This window comes from Triturus cristatus, chromosome 7 (assembly GCF_964204655.1).
Source record: "Triturus cristatus chromosome 7, aTriCri1.1, whole genome shotgun sequence".
Lineage (NCBI taxonomy): Eukaryota > Metazoa > Chordata > Amphibia > Caudata > Salamandridae > Triturus > Triturus cristatus.
The window spans coordinates 978,102,185-978,125,319 of NC_140590.1; the positions used below are offsets into that span (position 1 = coordinate 978,102,185).

Sequence of the window (23,135 nt, forward strand, 5' to 3'; positions counted from 1 at the left end):
TTTCTAGCGGCAAGGTGAGCTGCCTTTCGTAATTCCTTTTCTGCTTTTACTTCTTCCCTCTTTTTCCGTTGCGTTGCTTCTTTGCGCCACATGCCGATACTGTCAAGCATAGTAGGCGTCGTCTTATTGCTACGCAGAGCTATTTCTAGCGCTTCTATTTTATGGTCGTCGAAGGATCCCATCAGTGGCCACTGACTTTCGGGGTCCTTCTTGGTATATTTATGCCACAGCTTGCTATAGGCTACGGCGAATAGTCCATATTTAGTGAACATGTCCTTATTAGGGGTGCCTTCCAGTGGAGCCGGATGGTTCACCTCTAATAAGCGGTCCGGGCAGAACCAACTACCAATCAGTGGGGAGAAGATAGGCATGACGGGTTTCAACGGGGACAAAAGTCAGCACTACCTATCTTTTCACTGCTTGCAAAGACTAGACAGAATATCTCTATTCTTCGTTATTTGTAAGCAGAGAATACCTCCAAAGAACCAATATCGAACAACTAGTGTTCGGACAATCAATCAATCAATCAATGGGGAGATAAAGATAGGCACGACGGGTTTCAACGGGGACAAAAGTCTGCGTTACCTACCCTTCACTATTTGCAAAGACTAGACAGAATATTCCTATTCTACGTTATTTGCAAACAGAGAATATCTCAAAAGGCACTATTCTTCAAAACAATCAATGTTCGGACAATCAATCAATGGGGAGATAAAGATAGGCACGACGGGTTTCAACGGGGACAAAAGTCTGCGTTACCTACCCTTCACTATCTGCAAAGGGAGAGAGAGAGAGTATTTCTACTCCTCCCCGTTTGTAGACAGCGAATATCTCAAAGAGAACAATCAATGAGCACAATCAATGAGCAATACTAGTATTTCCAGAGCATTAAACAATCAATCAATTATTTCTCAATTTGTCGTGTATCACGACCTTACCCGGACCGCGTGGACAGTTTCTCGTCTTCCGCCTCCAGCGCCCGATCGTCCTCTACTCTCCGTATTTGCCGCGGCACTCCTGATGGTTCCCAGTCAGGACCGTAGATCACTCGAGAGAGGTCTGCTCGGAACCAGTGAAGTTCGGATGATCGGCTGCCAGACGAGGGTCTATTGGGCAGGAGCTCTCCCGATCGTTGCAGTCGTTCACTCTGTCGTCGGGACCTCTCCCACTGGATCCACGTGTCGCTGATGGGCCCCACGTTTGGGACGCCAATTGTTAAATGGTAGCGGCAGTTTCAGTCGGTATCCTTTCAAGTATTTGCCCGGCGGTAATCGCCTCTCATACCACTCGATAATTTACCAATAAAAGAGGCAGGCGCTGGAGACTGGAAGGCAGGAAACAAGGTTTTATTCCGTCGGAGCAGAACACATCAGATCAGACAGCAAGGTATCGTCACGAGGTGCTCTAACTGCATCTCTGAGACCTGGTCTCTTATACACTGGTTTATTGCTTTATTATACATAGTACATTCTTGAGATTCCCTTGATGTGCGGGGAAATATCCCCTGAAGCCCCGGCTCAGATCCGATCCCACACATGGTTACAGTAGAGGTTCCCACCCTACCCGCAGTGGGAGATGGCTATCGCGCAGGAGGGAATTCCGCTAATTCCCGGGGGTGTGTGCAACCGGCCGGGTCTCAGGGGGTAGGGGCTTTGATTCTACTGTAATCCCTTTGATGTGGGGTGTTTCCCTTACAGTAGGGGCAATAAACTGCATCCGCAGGGCTAGGTGATGGCCTGGGACCAGTTCAGACAATGGGGCGCAGGGGAAGGGGGGTTATCAAAGGAGAGGCATGACCATGTATGGGTTGTCGGTCGGAAGTGGTTCTGTAGCAGGGTCGCGCAGAAGGAGAGGGTTTATGGCCTGTATGAGAGAGCGGGGGTGGCCGGCGCGCGGGGGGATGCTCGCAGCGCCAGGGGAAAGCGCTGGCGGTCGAGAGTGAGCGGGGAGAGAGTGGGGTGCCTAAAATGGCGGCCGTGCATTCGCTGTGCGTGGCGCTGGGGAGAGGCAAGATGGCGCAGATAATGTTCAGTTTGCACGCTAAATTTCCACACCGGTGGTTACGAAGCGCACAGTCCCTGTTAGCACTTTTCGGGTAACCGAAGCGTTAACAAACTCTTATGGTTTTATTCACATTGAAACAATTTGCCACACCACTTTACCTCATTGCTGTGAAGCCTAACGTCATTCCTCAGGACACATTTCATTGTTGTTTGCACTGGAACAGATATGACATGTGTTAGAAATGGGATTTCTGGTTGGCTAGGGCTTGCGCCTAATCCAGGCAGAAACCACCACTCCAGGGAGTTACACGCTGAAGATAACCCATGCTCACCCATTTGGTAGCTTGGCACGAGCAGTCAGGCTTATCCCAGAGGCAATGTGTAAAGCGTTTGCACAACACACACACACAGCAGAAACAAACTAGGTACACCACAAAAGAAATTCCACACAAGGTTATATAAAATAATAGCCTTTGTATTATCATAAACACATTAGAAACCTAATCAAACATTTAGACTGTGCCAACTGGCATGGGCAATATTCACAGGGGATTATATACAGGACCAGGCCAATCGGGCCACGGTCAGAACCATCAGATCAGGTAAGTAAATCTAAAACACAACTAGTAACTACTGGTTCCATAATGACCTCAGCATTATCACATTAGGCCTAAAACACATTAGCATAAACACATTATGCAATAATCATCCTAAGCATGAACACATTATGTCCTAGGCATCACAGTAGGCATAAAACCTCATAAGCATAAACACATTAGGCATTCCATGTAGACATACACACATTATGCATAAATACCATGGCATAAATCATCATATCTCACATGTGGAGGAAAGAACCAGTAACTACTGGTAAGGGTACACTTGGCCAAACCTATTAGGCATTAACCTTAGAAACAGTGCACCACCGTACCCACTTTCAGAGGGCACAACTTAGCCCAAAGCATTAAGTATAAATTACATCATTGGGGCACCGTAATCACAGACAAGGTGCCCACAGCCCCACATGGATAATGTTCTGGAGAGCCCACTGGCCCTCTGAATGGCAGTCCCAGCACCTCCTCGCTCTCTCCCTGGACTGTGTGTTGTTTGGTGGAAGCTCCTTCCCCCGCTCTCTAAGACTAATTACTGCCACAAGTCAGTACTTTCTAAGGCGGGGGCCCCATCCTGGGCTTGCCCCGCAAGGCCACTTAAGACCCACTTGCCCCCAATACCTCAGCAACACACAGCTGCCTGCGACCATGCAGCGCAGCTGCACTTAAGGGGAGCAAATGCAGGGATATCCTTGGTGCTCCCTATACACCATCATGAGATTTGCTAATGGCCCCTCGGGCCGAGAACACAACAGCGCGGCCCGGAGACGAAGGTGCCCTGGTCCCCCCTCAAAGGCACTCACCCGCAGTCCCTGCCGTCTCCTTGGCTGGTGTGTCATTTCTGACCCTGCGGCACCACTGTTTCGCGTTCCTCAAGAGCCGGCCAGTCTCTTTGGCATACAGGAGAAAGGGCTCACCCTGCACTTTAAGCCACGCGGGTCTCCATTGCTGCCAGAAGGCGGGCGGGCCAGGTCTCGTTCCTTCGCGACATCCTGGATTTCCTTTGGGTCACCACAGACTTCCTCCGGCACCGTCCAGTGCAGGGTGGGCTCCCGCCTGGATTTTTCCGCTACGTCTCTCTTGGCTTTGTTTCCAGGCTCCCAGTCACGGAGGCAGGCTGGGCTCCTGCGGTTTTCGCATGAAAGTTAAGAATTCTTTGGAATGAAAAAGGAGATAGGAAAGTGCATTCTAAATCCCCCCACCATGGAATATATGATAAGGAGGGCTCAACCCAGTGCGCAGATTGCTTTAATGGAAAAGATTTGTACTATTTGGAGAAATTTGGAACATTTCGCTCTGCCTTCAACTTTGGGACATGCTTTTTATTATTCTACAGAATTCATTTTCATGTATGACTTAAGAGGAATATTCAAAGGAGTGTTAGAAATAGTAAAAAGGATAATGGGAACCAAAATCATCTTGGTAGTGTCCAGGTGACCCCACCGTGAGCAATGGGGAGTATGCCATCTACTAGTCAAGGAGGTTAGTTTATGGATGCAGGTGTCAAACTTAATAGAGATGGAAGTGGTGGAAGATTCGGTAAATTGGAGGCCAAGATATTTAAGTTATTTAGATTGTTATTTAGAATTACAGAAATCATGTTTAAAAGTGAATTTGTTGAGGGGTAAAACTTCAGATTTATTGCAGAAGCATAAGAAGAAACCTCTGAAGTGACAGCAGGATGTAAGGAGTCCGGTTAAGAAATAAATAGCAAGATATCTTCAGCGTATGCAGCTAGTTTATCTTGTTGGGTGTTATGGGTGAAACCAAGTATCCCTATGTTTTTCCGGATCTTAAACAAGAATGGTTCTAGAGCTCAGTTAAGAAGAAACAGGGAGAGGGGACATCCTTGACGTACATCTCCTTGAATAGTGATATAAGAGGAGGCCAGACTGTTATCACAGATGGCAGCCTTAGGAGAAATATACAGAAGTGAAATTAAAGTGGTGATTTTTGGGTCAAAACCAAGAGTGTGAAATAGGAAAGTTCAATTTACATGATTGAAAGCCTTCTCGGCATCAAAGGCTATGGCCGCCAAAGATTAAGATATTCCCGTTGATTTTGACATAGTAACAAAGAATAACCGAGTATTGTCTGAAAGGTATCAGTCATAAAAAAAAAAGATTGATTCTTTCCCAAAAGGAAAGGGAGAAGCGGTACTAACCTGGAGGCTAGTGCTTTATACAAGATCTTATAATAAAGGATGACTAGAGACATGGGTCTAAAGTTGTTGCAATAATGTGAGTCTTTTCCTTCCTTTGAGATGAGGCTAATGAGAGTGTCCAGAAAGGAACCTGATGATGTGGATGATTTCGTGAAGAAATTAATAAGATTACACAGTTTGGGGAGAAGTAATTTGTAAAAGTTTATATAAAACTCAGCTGGTAAGTTTTCTGGTCCTGGAGCTTTGTCTTTTTTATGGGAGAGCATTGCATAGTTGAATTTCTGTTTGTATAATATCTGTTTCTAACGATGAGAAATCAATTTGGGAGCCGTCCGGTTTTTCAACAGAAGAAAGGTACTGTAGAATTTCATGATCCAAGGGAAGATATTCTGGTGTGTATAGATTACTGTAAAATTTCTGAAATTGAGCTAAAATGTCTGATTGGTTGTGGCAGTATAATCAAGAATTGAATCAATGAATAATTTGTTCTGCCTAGTTTTAAGATACCTTGCCAGTAACTTTCCAGATTTATCTTGGTCCCCATAATACTTAGCACTGGATTTGGTAAGGTAAGAAGATGCGTTTTCAGTAGAGACCTTATTAAACGGAAGCTTAGTGTTAATGAATTGTTGCAGTGATTGTTGTGAGTGAGAGGTGTAATAAGAGTGCTCAAGGTGTTTAATTTCCTCAAAAATTTGTTTTTACTGTTGCTTAGTAAGCCGTTTTTTCTTAGAAACAAAATTAATGATGAAATCTTGGGCTGAAGTCTTGAAGTCATCCCAAAGAATATGAAAAGCAGTTTGCGCCATCTGGTTAAAGAGAAAAAGTTCATAAAAGAAGATAGTGAAAGTGGTGTCCAACAGTAAGGAATTATTAAATCTCCATCTTTTGAGAGAGGTTGATTTAGGTAAGAGGTTTACATGTACAGAGACCGGAGCATGATAAGACATTAAAATGGGAGTTGAGTGTTAGGATTGAGTGAGATGATGTGAGATGAAAAAATAATCAATTCAGGATTGTGTGTGGTAAATTGGGGAGAAATACGTATACTACCATAGAGTGGGGTTGCATAATCGTCAAGCATCTGTTAGGTGATGTTGTTGAAAAGTATGTACAATGCTTTTTGCGATTTGTTTGGATGTAGTGAGATGAGGAGTCTCTGTTCGGAAATGGGTCAGCAGGTAGGGTGAAATCTCCTGCAAGAACCAGGTAGTCAACTGGATGCTGTAGGAGCTTCTTGGAAACAGAGGACCAAAATCGACAATCAGGTCATTAGGACCATATACAGAGAAAAATGTGAATCTTATCAATACACATATTGAGCAACAACCATCTTCCCTCATCATCATTTTCTTTAGCCACAAGTTCAACCTTTAAGGATTTGTGATGCAAAATCATAACTGAATGTTTTTTCACATTCCTAGGCGAAAATATCACCCACCCAACCATTCCATAGTTTCATAGTTTCATTAGCAGAAAGTTGGGATCCTTCCAGGAAAGCTATAAGAGTATTTAGCTTTGACAAATTAGTTAGTACTTGTTGTCTTTTGATTGGGGAGTTCATACCTCTGACATTCCAGGAAACTATTGTCAAAACCATTTAGACAAGGCAAAGTGAAGAGTATAATCAGACATCAATTGAAAAAAGATATAAAAAAAGGACCCATATGGATAATAAGTGAATTAACCCCATGGAAGAGAAGAAATAAAGTAAGAAATCTAAAGCAATGAAGTGAAATGAGAAGAGAGGGATGGGAAGAACAGTGAGAGGGAAACAGGGTAAAGAAAAAGGAATACATCCAGTGTGAGAGAAGAGGAAATACACCAAATAGGTAACTGAGAAGGGGAATATACCAATGAATACTTTGATGATGGTGGGGGGGAGACCACATGAAGAAGGCAGGATGTCCGAACCTCTGGGGGAGACATGAAATGAAGACAACCACAACAAAGATATAACTCTTCTAATAGAAAAGAATAATGAGGTGAGTTAACCAAAGGATGAACATCACATGCTAAGTTGCAATATCTCAATAATCTGAGAATGTGTAGAAGAGCCATATAAGCACGGAACAAAACTATAAGATCTCTCAATTACTGATACAGACTATGTGAACTCATCAATAGCACATTATCACATTTAAATGGCTGATGTGGCAACATCCATAGTTTCTGTTCTACAAGTTACAAGAAAGGCCTTTAAACGAGATGGACTTTAAAAGACTGGGGTGGAAAAGTCCAAATTGAGCTCCAATCGAACGGAGTGCAGGTCTCATACATAAAAAGACTCTTCCTAGATCCACTGTGCCCTTGGCATAGTCTTGTGCGAAGTATATGTTGTGACCTGACTAACAGATCCGATTGAGATGTTTGACTGCAGAGATAACCTGCAGTAATACAGTGTATTCCAGAAAGCACAGGATAACACCTCTAGGCTTCTTAGAGGGTATCAAAGTCAAGTAAGGGCAGCCTAATCTATGTGTGTGCTGGATATTGAGTTGTGGTCCCACTGGAAAATTCAATAGCTGAGGGAAAAAAGCCTTTTAAAAGGCAGTAAATAGGAAGGTTATTCCTTCTGTTACAGTTTTCAAGATCTTCAACCTGTTTCTGCAAAGAGGCACCTGTGTCCGAAGGGAGTTTACCTTGAGGTAAATTGCATTAAAGTCAGTAATTCGCTGCTCTGCAGTAAATCATTCTTCCATATGTGACCATCTGTCACCAGGAGTCTGTAACTTGGAGTTACTGTCTTCCATAAACAGACACGAGGCCCTGCTCGTTTCCAGAAAAAGGTCCAAAGAGACCTTGGGGAGAGACTTCGTAGGAGAAGATGGGTCTTTTTTGAGGCTCTTAATTGATGTCTTGCCTGGATTAGGTTGCGTAGTTGTGGCTGTTGAAACAGAGAAAGAAGCATAAGCAGAGTCCTTATTCGAGGAACATCCCTATGTGGAAATTTAGCGTGCAAACTGAACATCATCTGCGCCATCTTGCCTCTCCCCAGCGCCACGCACAACGAATGCACGGCCGCCATTTTAGGCACCCCACTCTCTCCCCGCTCACTCTCGACCGCCAGCGCTTTCCCCTGGCGCTGCAAGCATCCCCCGCGCGCCGGCCACCCCCGCTCTCTCATACGGGCCATAAACCCTCTCCTTCTGCGCGACCCTGCTACGGAACCACTCCCAACCGACAACCCATACATGGTCATGCCTCTCCTTTGATAACCCCCTTCCTCTGCGCCCCAGTGTCTGAACTGGTCCCAGGCCATCACCTAGCCCTGCGGATGCAGTTTACTGCCCCTACTGTAAGGGAAACACCCCACTTCAAAGGGATTACAGTAGATCAAAGCCCCTACCCCCTGAGACCCGGCCAGTTGCACACACCCCCGGGAATTAGCGGAATTCCCTGCTGCGCGATAGCCATCTCCCACTGCGGGTAGGGTGGGAACTTCTACTGTATCTATGTGTGGGATCGGATCTGAGCCGGGGCTTCAGGGGATGCTCTTTCAGGCATCAAGGGAATCTCAAGAATGTACTATGTGTAATAAAGCAATAAACCAGTGTATAAGAGACCAGGTCTCAGAGATGCAGTTAGAGCACCTCGTGACGATACCTTGCTGTCTGATCTGATGTGTTCTGCTCCGACGGAATAAAACTTTGTTTCCTGCCTTCCAGTCTCCGGCGCCTGCCTCTTTTATTGGTAAATCATCGAGTGGTATGAGAGGCGATTACCGCCGGGCAAATACTTGAAAGATTATCGACTGAAACTGCCGCTACCATTTAACAATTGGCGTCCCAAACGTGGGGCCCATCAGCGACACGTGGATCCAGTGGGAGAGGTCCCGACGACAGAGTGAACGACTGCAACGATCGGGAGAGCTCCTGCCCAATAGACCCTCGTCTGGCAGCCGATCATCCGAACTTCACTGGTTCCGAGCAGACCTCTCTCGAGTGATCTACGGTCCTGACTGGGAACCATCAGGAGTGCCGCGGCAAATACGGAGAATAGAGGACGATCGGGCGCTGGAGGCGGAAGACGAGAAACTGTCCACGCGGTCCGGGTAAGGTCGTGAAATACGACAAAAGTACGAAATAATTGATTGATTGTTTGAATACTAGTATTGCTCATTGATTGTGCTCATTGATTGTTCTCTTTTGAGATATTCGCTGTCTACAAACGGGGAGGAGTAGAAATACTCTCTCTCTCTCCCTTTGCAGATGGTGAAGGGTAGGTAACGCAGACTTTTGTCCCCGTTGAAACCCGTCGTGCCTATCTTTATCTCCCCATTGATTGATTGTCCGAACATTGATTGTTTTGAAGAATAGTGCTTTTGAGATATTCTCTGTTTGCAAATAACGTAGAATAGGAATATTCTGTCTAGTCTTTGCAAATAGTGAAGGGTAGGTAACGCAGACTTTTGTCCCCGTTGAAACCCGTCGTGCCTACCTTTATCTCCCCATTGATTGATTGATTGATTGTCCGAACACTAGTTGTTCGATATTGGTTCTTTGGAGGTATTCTCTGCTTACAAATAACGAAGAATAGAGATATTCTGTCTAGTCTTTGCAAGCAGTGAAAAGATAGGTAGTGCTGACTTTTGTCCCCGTTGAAACCCGTCATGCCTATCTTCTCCCCACTGATTGGTAGTTGGTTCTGCCCGGACCGCTTATTAGAGGTGAACCATCCGGCTCCACTGGAAGGCACCCCTAATAAGGACATGTTCACTAAATATGGACTAGTCGCCGTAGCTTATAGCAAGCTGTGGCATAAAATATACCAAGAAGGACCCCAAAAGTCAGTGGCCACTGATGGGATCCTTCGACGACCGCAAGATAGAAGCGCTAGAAGTAGCTCTGCGTAGCAATAAGACGACGCCTACTATGCTTGACAGTATTGGCATGTGGCGCAAAGAAGCGACGCAACGGAAAAAGAGGGAAGAAGTAAAAGCAGAAAAGGAATTACGAAAGGCAGCTCACCTAGCCGCTAAAAAGTTAGAAGAAGACATAAAGGAGAGAAGGGAAACTAAACTAAGACAGGAGCCCGAAACCTCAGGCCAGTACGCTGTTAGGACCCCTTCTTTGCTCTACCCTGTATTGTCCTCCAAGCAGCAAACGAATGACGAATTACTGTTAGGTCCCCCGACCATTTACATGCCCCCTCCGTATGCACCCTCCCAATCAATAGTACAACACCCACAACCCCCGAACACGAGCGAAAGCAGTACAAGGGCCTCGGCCCTCACGGCCTCCGCGCCGGCTGAGCCTCTTGTGCCGAACCCAACGTCGACTACAACGCTAGACGACCATGAGATAGGAAAGAAAGAGTCCACCAGAATGAATCGATTAGCTAAGGATGAACGAACAGGAATCGACAAGATAGTAAAGGCACTGGTAGGATCCTTTTTGACCTTACAAAAACTAAAATAACGCTAGGAGTTAGCCCTTTGTGGGACATATGAAACCAAGGGAAGGAGTCAAGCTCACGGTCGAGACGACCACGAGGTAGCCCGACTCCATTACTCTCGCTACCTAAACATGTCTACCCTACTGCCCACCCCGCCCAATAAGCATGACAAAATCCCGCACAAACGGAAGCCTGCTGACACCCACCATCGACGTCACCGAACTAGGGCTAGCTCGCGCACAATTGGGCTATGTTATTTTTCCGATTGCACAGTCACCTCCTGGTGCTCGTCATCTGACTACAAATATGTACAAACACTCCAACGAAGTAATGTAGTTATAACATTTTAATAACTTATAGGATATAACAAACACACCAACAGGGTAAACAGGTTAAAACACGTTTTAAAACAACTATTTACATGACGGTCTGCTGCAACCTCCATCCCAAAGCCTTAACGTCCACGTGACACCGTCCTCGCCTCTCCTTCCTCGAAATTGCAACATTGGCCTGTTTTGGGCGGTCCCTCTTAGTTGACTTTGGGCTATAAAAACCATGCAAAAATCCATTGACATCAGTGGCGAGCGATTGTGCGAATAGGCCGGAGGCTATACGAAGCGCCGAAGTTCTGGCAACACCAAGGCGGAGCCCGCCACGCTGTGCGGACCTTCCCGTTTTCTTTCTTCTTTCTTCAATTATGGCTGCTGCCCTGGCGGGGGGAGGCGACGCGGACGGACCTCCCCCACCTCCCCAGGTGGAGGCTTGCCAGGCACCCCAACCGCCTTTGACTCGCCGGCCAGCTAAGCTGCACCCCAACCGTCTTTAACTCTCCGGCCAGCTAAGCTGCACCCAACCGTCTTTCACTCACCGGCCAGCTAAGCTGCACCCAGCCATCTTTTTCATCGGCCTGCTGAATTTCACCCTGGCACGCTGTGCGGGTCTTCCCAGTCACTTCTTCCTTCAATAACGGAGGGTGCCCTGGCGGGGGGAGGCGACGCGGACGGACCTCCCCCACCTCCCCAGGTGGAGGCTCGCCAGCAGATGAGGGCACCCCAAACCACACCTTTCACACGTCGGCCAGCTGAGTTGCGCCCTGCCACTTCATTCGCCGTTCGGCTGAGCCGGCACCCCTGCACGCGGCCGCCAGGCAACCACCCAAGCACCGGGTTCACCAGGACTGCCGCTAGCGCCCGACGTGAGGAGTGGGCCCCCGCAGCAAGGTAATCGGGGACCCACCCCGGTGGTGATACCATCCAAACTGCTGTCGTCACTGCTACTGGAATCACCCCGGTGGCAGCACCACCCGAACTGCTGCTGTTACTGCTGCTGGCTCCTCTCCGGTGACTGTACCGAAGAGCTGCTGCTACTGCTGCCCTTGAACTCCGGCGGTCGACCCCTCCGGTTCCAGGCCTGGCCCACCGTGAGACAATTCTGGACTCGAAAGCTTGTTTGCTAGGGCATGGGCCCCACCCTTGACAGAACGCTCCCCTCAGCCTTGCAGAATTGGTTGGAGTCATTTGACGTTCGACTCCTGCTGACTTCCGGTAAGGACAAAACCACCACCATTGCTCTTTTTGCCCCCGGGCGGCAGCCACCTTGCCTCCGCTTGATACAGTGAGACAGTAAAGCGTCGGCGGAAGAACTCGCCTGCTGCCCCGCCCTAAGAACAAACCGTGGCATTGCTACAAGGTTGCAGTGACGCAAAGTTGACGCTAACGAAAGTTCTCGAACTACCGAAAGGGATTCTGGTTCAACTGCTAATTCATGGAAAGACTTAGACTGTGCACTGGCCCGACCCCGCCCTAAGATGGCGCTGATGTAGGAGTGGCCTACAACTCCTTGTGGCGTTCCAGTCACGTGACATTCGTGTTAAAAAGAGATATATATACATGTATGCGATGCTTTCACACATGGCGGTGGGGGAGAGGGGGGAACCGATTTTTATGTTAATCCAGTGTTGCTCATGTTGCTCGACGCCTCTCACACCGTGGCCGGTCTGTGGCGGCTGTAGGCCCGTATTTCCATACTGACATTGTTTTAAATAAAGGGCTTCTTAAAAAGGAATTACGAACTCAGTGTCATGACTAATCATCTAGGTTGTTGAAGGTTTTTCTTTTGAATAAATGATTGTTACTCCTAAGCGAAAGCATACAGATAATACAGACACAATTTGCCTAAAAATCTTTTTGTTTAACGGAATTTGTACCCATCACGCCTGCCCTTTTTCCAAGAATTGTCAAATCAATAATGAACTATAACTTAAGGTATATGTCGCATGCAAGGTATGGTATCCTGCACCATAATACACGACCAATTGAGAAATACATGCACGACCAGGGAACGCGAATTTAGGAGATGAATGAACTAGAGCATCTTTGCCTCAAACTAAAGAATAATGGGTCCGTGGTATTACCCAACCCTGCGGCTAGCCTGGTACATGGTAGGTAGAACCTTTTCGTGTCTGCGCGCGCTGGGGTATTTTGAATACTGCACCTCCCCTCCCCTCTTATTTCCCCTCTATAGGTCACGACGAAGTTCCGACTGAAGAGTGGAGTGGACATGGACCGCACCAAGTTCAACATCAGGGAAAACATAGACAAACGTTGTGAGATAGTGTGTAAAATTACAGACCACCATTGAGAACATGAAAAACTGTATGATATGATTGTGCGTGTGTACTATGATTATACGATATGAATGTGTATGCATTTCATGTTCGGATCACTTGAAGAGAGCGTCATTGTATGATTGAAGTGTGCGTCCACCGATCAAAGGGAGGAGAATAAAGGGTCAGACAACCCATAAGATGAACTACAAAATACTGAAGGTACGCAGCATGCATAGGAATAGAGGACAGGAAAGGAGAGGTCCCCGTGCTCGACGCAGCCCTGAGTCTCCGTCTTGACGCATGTACTGTCACACCCTATCCGGCATTTGTGTGTACGTGATCACCGAATTTATGTCTTTTCCCCGCTTGTGTTTTCTTACATGGAACAGACCCATGCTACTCCATGTTGTGTGTGCACCAAGTGACCTATTATCTTACCCATCTCTCTCTCTCTCGTTTTGTGTCGTATGTACGCCAGAATAGCCTACTTGATGCACACGTGTCTCTCTCTCTCTCTCTCTCTCTCTCTCTCTCTCTCTCTCTCTCTCTCTCTCTCTCTCTCTCTCTCTCTCTCTCTCTCTCTCTCTCTCTCTCTCTCTCTCTCTCTCTCTCTCTCTCTCTCTCTCTCTCTCTCTCTCTCTCTCTCTCTCTCTCTCTCTCTCTCTCTCTCTCTCTCTCTCTCCCCCTCCCTCGCAAAAGGCTCTTTCTTGCCCTCTTTCTTCTTGAATAAATTAACGACATACACCTCTTTGGTAAGTGTATAATTGGCCTGAACACAGTGGTGTTCGAACAAATTGATAGAAACAAAAACGACCATACTTTACCACGTTACTACCTCTCCTTTTTACAAACATTAAGCCTAATCGGCTGAGAAGGAAAGGACAGGTAAGACGACTGATGTCTCCCAATCTGACCCACAACACGGGGACTATATGTCAGTGGTTTTTGTTCTTAAAGGACACCATCTCCACCACCCAGAATTACCCCTGACCAATTGGCCCGGAATAAAATGTCTAAAGCACCCTGTTCTCCCAAAGATAACTCCAGCCCTATACTAGCCGTCTCAGAGTATCCCGAACAAAACAGCTGATGGCCCCTGTTTTAAACTGATAAAGGGTCACCTACTGTATGAAAAGGATACTCGTGAACGCATGACCATAGCACCTCGCACTTACGGGTATTACCAAACCTTGCATTATAGGGCGCAGAAACTGACACCTAGAAGGCCAGACGATGGACAGGGACACCCACAGAACCCTGCACCACAGCAGTAATTAATAGATTAGTAACACGCACATTAACATCAGAGTTAATAGACACCAATCATATAGTAACAGATAAGAGCATTTCCGCAACTACTCGGTGGTTGGGAGAGAGAATGAAGTATGTAAATGTCTTCCCTGCCAAGATCTCTAAGACTTTCGTTTCTTATAACCTATTCAAGGATAACCTGCAGCCATCGGAAGAGAGGGGTCGGATGTGACGCACAGTCTGGCTGCGGATCATAAAACATCTATGACATCGACCAAGGGGGAAGCGACGAAGCAACAAGAGTGTGAGACGAGGCACCATTATCAGAACGATGAGCGCGAAGGGCTACATCGAGGCCCCTGCTCACTGACCAGCGTGCCTGAAGTCTTAACCCGTCGGGCCCGATTGATGGGCCCAGTGCTGAAAAGATTCTGCTCTCCTTGGTCCGCATTTTTGATCTGATCCCATGCCACCCCATTCTCTCTTCCTCTTTCATTTGGACTATGACTTTGACCTACTACCGAGGAACAAAAGGCCGGCACCCTGTCTCAAAAGTACCTGTGGTGAACTGTGTTAAGGAACAGGACTGTGATCAAAGAACAGTGAGTGGTCACACCCTGCCACGTGAAGAAATCGGATTTGAGCTGGACCTTAGTTCCACCGCCGGTGCTCAACAGTGCCAACGAAAGAAGAACAACAATGAGAGCTTACCAGTGATAGCTCTTTATAAACAAGGACACTGGAAAGAAGAACCCATGTCAAAGTTGAAAATCCTCTCCCAACCACCTTATTATATTAACTATCTTCTTATCAAGTTTTCATGATGTTGCATCAATCACTTCCGACTGTACACTGAGAAGTTAAGAAAATGTAACTTTGTATAGTAACATTCATACAACACCAGCCATGTACACAACTATACTGCAACTTTGAATGTACTTCCTCCTCGCCTGCTTCATCAAACTGTATGAGACAATGTACAAATGTGTCAGATTACTCCTGCCTACCCTAAAGACTCTGTATCTTTAAATGTGTGACGAACATTGACGATACTGTAACTGAAAGGCTAACAAAGGCGAATATTGGCCGGACAAGCTGGCGAGATATGTTAAAAGGGAGGACTGTGGAAATTTAGCGTGCAAACTGAACATCATCTGCGCCATCTTGCCTCTCCCCAGCGCCACGCACAACGAATGCACGGCCGCCATTTTAGGCACCCCACTCTCTCCCCGCTCACTCTCGACCGCCAGCGCTTTCCCCTGGCGCTGCAAGCATCCCCCGCGCGCCGGCCACCCCCGCTCTCTCATACGGGCCATAAACCCTCTCCTTCTGCGCGACCCTGCTACGGAACCACTCCCAACCGACAACCCATACATGGTCATGCCTCTCCTTTGATAACCCCCTTCCTCTGCGCCCCAGTGTCTGAACTGGTCCCAGGCCATCACCTAGCCCTGCGGATGCAGTTTACTGCCCCTACTGTAAGGGAAACACCCCACTTCAAAGGGATTACAGTAGATCAAAGCCCCTACCCCCTGAGACCCGGCCAGTTGCACACACCCCCGGGAATTAGCGGAATTCCCTGCTGCGCGATAGCCATCTCCCACTGCGGGTAGGGTGGGAACTTCTACTGTATCTATGTGTGGGATCGGATCTGAGCCGGGGCTTCAGGGGATGCTCTTTCAGGCATCAAGGGAATCTCAAGAATGTACTATGTGTAATAAAGCAATAAACCAGTGTATAAGAGACCAGGTCTCAGAGATGCAGTTAGAGCACCTCGTGACGATACCTTGCTGTCTGATCTGATGTGTTCTGCTCCGACGGAATAAAACTTTGTTTCCTGCCTTCCAGTCTCCGGCGCCTGCCTCTTTTATTGATAAATCATCGAGTGGTATGAGAGGCGATTACCGCCGGGCAAATACTTGAAAGATTATCGACTGAAACTGCCGCTACCATTTAACAATTACATTGTGATAAATGTTGAGAGTGCAGGAGAGCATTTGAGCACTTTACCTGGAGAGGAACTGAGGGGTAGTTTAAATACTTTTGATCTGCCTATAAGCTGAACACACTGCCAGCAAAGGTGAAAAAACAGATTGGCAAAGTAAACAGCACTTAGAGCAGGCACAAGGTCACAAACATCAGCCAAAGTATCTAAAAATATAAGCAAAAAAGAAAAAAAAGGAAAAAGCTCTTCATATATTCTTTCTTCATCAGGCTTAATATTAGTGGAGATTTAAAGAAAGTCCTTCAATGTGCCCATGAGAGGCCGCTTGTACAGAGAGAGTCTTATTCTTGGCCATCAGAAAGCTGTAGCTATGTGTGGAAGCAACATTATCTTTCAGCGTTTCGTTCCATATTCAAGATGGCGGCTGCTTCTGAGGTAATGAAGCATGCCACCTATAATTCAAGGACAGTGCCCTCCTGAGTGCTACAAAAGGTTTGTAGAGCAGCTGCTACAAATTACCGGCATATTGTGAGCTTCAGGAAGGTTGTAGGGCCTGGGGGCCGCAGCCGCTTCAAGTGTTGCACTCCAGAGCCTCACAGAGACCACACGTCTAGCTATACCCTGTAAACTGTGTTTTCAAATGCAGTCCTGTTTCCTTTAAGGAACACATGCTAAATTGGAAAAAAAGGTTTGTTTATTAAAAAAGCAGAAAAAGGCATGGTGGCCCAACCTGGCAGGCCACCATTCCTGTAAAGGCCTGTAGGCATATTGAGCTACAATTTGCAATGTACCGCATTAATATTCATGAGGTAGGACAAATTACAAACTACTAAGATTTGGAAATGTATGAGCATATTAGTAAATAGATTATTTCATAAAGTTAGTGGTTACAAAAATACTGGTCACTATTTGCAACCAGATTTCTATACATCTGGCCTATAGTTTGCAATGTAGGTGAGAAAAAACTATGTTTGTCTGTGATTAGTATATGGACTCTCTTGTGATTTTGTTTATCTTTTTTTAAATAGTTTGTTTGAGTAAATGGACTATAAATAGGCCCATTGGATGGACATAAAATTCCATGTTTCGCAATGTAGGCTTTTAAATTTCTTCTTTATGCAAACAGCCATTAATTAAATTTTGTGATGACAATAATGTATGAAAATATAATTTTTATTGTTTGAAGGTATTATTTTCCAAGTGCACATTCCCACACAGGAATTTAATTTATAGAGACCATATTTTGTTTACAAGGCAGTGAAAAACCATTATGCCTTATTATTTTAAGCGCAAATCAAACATTAGCAAGCTTTCACATAAAATGAATGTAGTGGTATCATAAGGCAGAGCGCGCAAAGCAATTCTAATGCTCTAAATATATTACACTAAGTCATGGAGTTTGTTTTCTGTAGAGTATTATAGATGGTCTTCAAAATAGGATCATTTCACCACAACATTTATATATTTTAAATTAGTCACATTCATTGTGTAACATGCTCTTGCTTTGCCACTTTCCCCCTATGCTAGTGTCCCAGGATTCTACACTGTGAACTTGCCAGACAGTCTCTATTTCTTTCTCATCCCTCTCTACATCTCTCACCTCTCTTCTCTCTTTCTCTTCTCTTTTTCTCTCCCTCTGTTTCTCACTTTTCATGCATTTCTATGTCCATCATTCTGAGTAGATGTTTTAGGCACAATATTTGGTTGAAGTGAGTGCATCTCTTTTTAAGCTGGTGTCTCTGGTTCTCTCATTGTTTCCTTGTATTTATATTTATTGCTTTTTCACAGGTTTCTTATTGTTTCACAGTGTTTAGTGCCAGAATCATCTCTCTTTTAAACTTTCTCAAGTTCTTTAGTTGCTTCCGTAATGCTTTTGAAAGGGTTGGAAATGGTTGGCAGAAATGTTATATTTCTATCTCATAACAACATGACAACATTTGTAGTTCTACAGTAGGGAGATAGACAATGTATTTGCCTCTTGTTTATGTTCTGTTCTCTTACAACATTCCTGGGTCTATCTTATTACACAATATGCCGTATGTGCACTCTGGATTTTCTAGCTTTTCAAAAAATTATCAGCTTCCTATGCACTCTTGATATGTGCAATGTCCCAATCCACCTCTAGACACTATAGCAATTCCTGGTAGTGAGCGCACTTCCAAGTTCCAAGACGCACTAGTTTTGTCCCGTACGTTCCACAAAGTTTATGCCAATATCTTCTAAAAAACCTGCGAACAAGATTGTTGCTGTTGATGTCTCTCTTTTACAATGTTTACCTGCAGGCCAACGTATATCTCTATTGGAGCTCCTGGTCCCATACATTTCTCTTAGAGTGCTATGTCTCTCCCTACTAATTGGTACCACAGGGTCTTAAAGGGTGTATTTACACTCCAATTTCTATGTGTAGTCTGTCTTTTTATTTGAACCTTACTCTCTTACATTATTCACTTGCTGTCTCATATCACCACTTTCTGATTGGTAAGAAAGGCTCTCACAGTTTGTGCTGCAGTGCTATCCCTCCAGTTCCTAAAACGTTTTTGGGGGTCTTACAGAGTTTACTTGTAGGTCTGCACCACATTTGATAGACTGACCTCTCAGGTTGCACATTTATTGTTGCAGCCCAAAAGTTACTGCACACGTCTGCAATTATTCGGTGCCCTTCTATCTAAAACATTTCTATTCAGCACAACATTGTATGTATTTAATGCTGCATCAAATTATTTTAGTACGTGGCCTTTCATAATGTCCTCATGATGGAATATTTACTTCTTTACATACATATGTTATGAAATAGACAGATACATAAAATAAAAACTCCTTTGAAATAAGCTGCAAGTTATTGTACATGCAAATATTTCCATCATGTATTTCCATCATGTTTTGTTTGCAAATTGTGTTCTAATTCCGTTTTCTCATTTCAATATCTCCTTATCCTAAAGTAGCAAGACCTTTTTATAGGTTCCAGGGTAAAATACACAATTGTTTAGTTATCTTTCAGTATTTGCCCTTAATGGAAATTGTTGAAATTATTATTTTATTCTTTTCACTGCATGTTAGCAGTGTTCTTTTTGACTTTACATATATATTACATGTCTCAATATCAATAGAGGTAGAATATATTAAAGTAGTACTGTCTGATAGTAAATAATAATGCCATCTCTAGAGTTGAGTAGCCTCACTATTGCAACAGATAAAAAGTTAATGAATATATTAAGAGAAAGTCCTCTAACTCTGCAAAAATATGACGCATAAAGCAACTAAACTCTAAAAAAAAATCTCTTTGACTCGTATTATATATTTAATTATATTGTGTACAGGAGCTCTGACCTCCAGTTTGTAGAATTAATGTTATGGCATGTAGGTTATTCGGAAATATAAAATGTAGAAGTCTTCAGTTTCCAGTCTTGCCCACACTTTAAAGCACTAATGCAACCTTTACAAAGATGGTTATCCTCTGGCTCCATACATCAGAAAGGGATCGAACCTTTTTTTTCTCTATATAGGTGAAGCCAGGGCATTGCTTAACTATAACCAAATGGTTTCATGTTCTTGCTTATCAATACCACCATCAATACCACTTCGCCAGCAATGCACACTTAACATAGCCTACTAATATATTAACACAGGAATATTTGTTATGTCTTCACTGTTTCTTGTGATGTTTAAATAAAGCAACTCCTTATCCTTAGTATTAGGGTTGCACTGACCTCGTGGAGAAGATCCAGTAGAATGGGTGTTCTTTTCTATCTCCCAGCATCCTACCCCAAAGACCACTTATACTAAAATATGAGGGAGAGTCATAGAAGTGGGAAAAGGGAGTAGGAAATGGGATAAGAGAAATAAATAGCCACAGAACTCCGCAGCCTACCTCGTCACTTCTGGGGTGCAGAATATAGTAAATCTGTGGAAGATGCAGAAATGCCTTAAGTCACATGTCATTGGAATACTAAACGCAACTATTATTGTATATAGATATACTTTAGCAATATCTCTGTATGACCAACTGTCATGCGTCAATAGGTCACTGGATATTCCTGAAATCTGAAGAAAAGCGAACAAAAATATTTTATAAAATACTTGTACACTCACACCTCTTGTTATATGTAAAATTACATATATATATATGTATATGTATATATATGTGTGTATATATATATATATATATATATATTATCTACTGGCGGTCGCCAGTAGATAGTTATAGTTAGGACAGTGTTTCCATAGGAAATCCGCAACATTCTATTTGGAATAACTTTGGCGCCGGTCGACGAATCCTCGCGAAATTTTCAAAACTAATGGGGCGCTACGCTCCGCTCCTACCCTGAAAGTCTCGGGGGGATTCGTCAAGCGGGGGCTGAGAAAAAAGGGGGGTCCCAAAACGCGTTTTCCCCATGCATTTTCTGATAGGACCTTTAGTCCGAGCTACAGCCCGAACGGCTGAACAGAATTACTTGAAATTTGGCAGAGAGGTAGTCCTCAGGTCAAGGATGTGCCTTTTGTAGGTCTGGTGTAAATCTGTTCAGTAGGTCCTGAGAAAATAGCATTTAATTCAATATACATATCTGTAAGCGCACTCCGTGCGCTTACCGTAAGCTTACCGTACGCGTACGGTGCCGTGCGCGAGCTCAATTCTGATTGGTGGTTACATGACTGTAAACATTCGAATCGGTCGAAATCAGGAAGTGTCGGCTGCCATTTTCTGTCTCTCGCACTGAGAAACTAAGGTGGGGAACGTGAAAAGGGGGCAACGCAGATAGTTGCAGACCCCCTAGTGTTTGTCAGGGGGTCCAAGAAGGACCCAAAAGTACGAAAAATACATTTAATAATTAAAAAAAAAAATCGCGGAGTGCGCGTACGGTAAGCTTACCGTACGCGCACGGGAAAAAAAAATTAAAAAAAATAAATAAAGAAGTAACAATCACATTTATTAAATAAATTAAAGGACCCACAAGGGAGAAAAAAACAAATGTTACCGTATAAAAAAAGGCGAGGCGCGCACGGCATGGACTGCGCAACGTGGGCGCTCGATGCGCGAAGCGCACCGAGCGCCCACAGCGCGCGCACGGTGCGCGAAGCGCACCGCGCGCGCAGGGTGTGCGCACAGTGAAAAACCAGAAAAAAAAATAAAAAATAAATACATAACTTAGCATTTAAAAAACCGTACAAATTCACTGAAAAAACCATAGGTTTCACACACGTTATAGTTAGGAATTATCATTTACAAAACCTTGCAAATTCACTTAAAAAACCATAGGTTTCACACATGTTATAGTTAGCTGTACATTTCACTCGTAAAAAACCAATGAAATTCCACGTTATAGTTAGATCAGGTAACTATAACTTGCGCGACCGCAATCCACAATGTGTCATTTCAGATGTCATCATTGATGTGAAGAGTGATGTCACTGACCATGTCATGAGTGATGTAATATGTGACGTCATCAGCAGTTTATTGTGGGCGCGCAAGTTATAGTTACCTGATCTAACTATAACGTGGAATTTCATTGGTTTTTTACGAGTGAAATGTACAGCTAACTATAACATGTGTGAAACCTATGGTTTTTTAAGTGAATATATATATATATACACACGCACACAGACTAGGAATCTAAAACCTATTACACAACGTGCATTACTACATGCATATTTTCAATGACCTCTTAATAACCCATCCTGTTCCTTCACAGGAATTGTTAGTAGCTGAGAATTCCAGACTTTAGAAGTTTAAAAGATTATTTTCAATCACAGATGACTTCATGATACTTCTCTATAATCAAAAATGTCCATAACAAAAATTTTAAGGAAGCAAGAGTTCTTGACACTTGAAGTACAGCATCCATGTGGTGAGGTTCTGACTAAAGCAACATTGTAGCATGAGTCACATGCCTCACAAGAAAATGTGTACCTGAAGATGAAAGATGGCTTCTGTCACTCTAGACACACAATTGTTTATGGCATACTGAGAAATGTAATTCATGGGCAGTGTTCTGTGGTGCAATGTGTTTACCGACTGCCTGCAGCTTAAATTAAGTCTGTTCCGGCCCTCTGTTTTGCCCCCAATATTCCCTTCGCCGTAAAGCACTCTGTTCCCAAGCTACTGCTTCCTCACACTCGGACCAGTGATAAAAATAGTGGTACCTCCAGACACACTTGCCAATGTTGTCCCCCAGCACAAAGGCCACAGCCTTAGACTCCTGGTATGTCAGGATAGTATGCATAAAAGCTTTGCAACAATAGAGGAGCAATAGAGGAGCATGACGATTGGAAGCTAGTTCCCATGATCAAATTCCAGGACCAAAACACTTCCATTCCACCAAATAATGTAATATTACTTGTCCTATACAGGCACCCAAGATCCTATGTACTTCATACTCATTCTCTAAATTGACAACTGGCTTACGAATTGAAGCAAGAGGTGTTTTGCAGGACACAGCTTTAAAAAGGATACACAAAACACTGGGTGGATTTTCATCAACTGAGGCCGTTTCAATCTTGAAGGACATGGATTAACAATCTGATCTGTCATACATGGCACCAAAGATTTAGGCTACTATTTATAAAGGTTTTGACCTGTAAGCAGCCACAATTCCTCACCTACACATACTGAGGTGCAGGGCATCATAAAACTTGGAAGCATTTTTCAAGGTCCCTTGCATTAAAGTCTGGATATTCATTAATTCAGTTAAATGTTCTTACACCAAGAGAACAGAGATTGGCAAAGTTTGGTCCAAAGTACATATACAAGGATGATAACCATACGCACATAAATGAAGATGATATCCCAATAGATTAATGTTCGTTGATATTTCATTTTATGTTAACTCTGCCAACCACAATGTCTAATTCCAATCATCCTCTTGTACCAAGGATTGATACCTGAATACAGTACAACACATTCATTCAATCTTTCAATGTGTCTATCTTTTTGTGGACAATAAGTGGTGGACAGACCAACTTTAATTTCTAATGTTTTACACAAGGCAGACCAGAATATTGAAATGAACTAGGATCTTCTGTCAGTAACCAATACCTGTGGAACACCATATCACTGAATAACCCTGTTGTGAAAAAAGCTGCAATAATTCTTTAGATTTCGGCAGACCAGACAAAGATATAAAATTACACATCATATTCAATTTGTCCACAATTACTAAAA

The 23,135-nt window shown here is 44.2% G+C and overlaps 1 protein-coding gene across 1 annotated transcript in view; it reads left to right on the forward strand.

Annotated features, from left to right (window-relative positions):
• Positions 1–23,135, forward strand: part of SPOCK1 (SPARC (osteonectin), cwcv and kazal like domains proteoglycan 1) — a 1,975,354-nt gene that overhangs the window by 1,499,418 nt on the left and 452,801 nt on the right. The window lies entirely within an intron of this gene.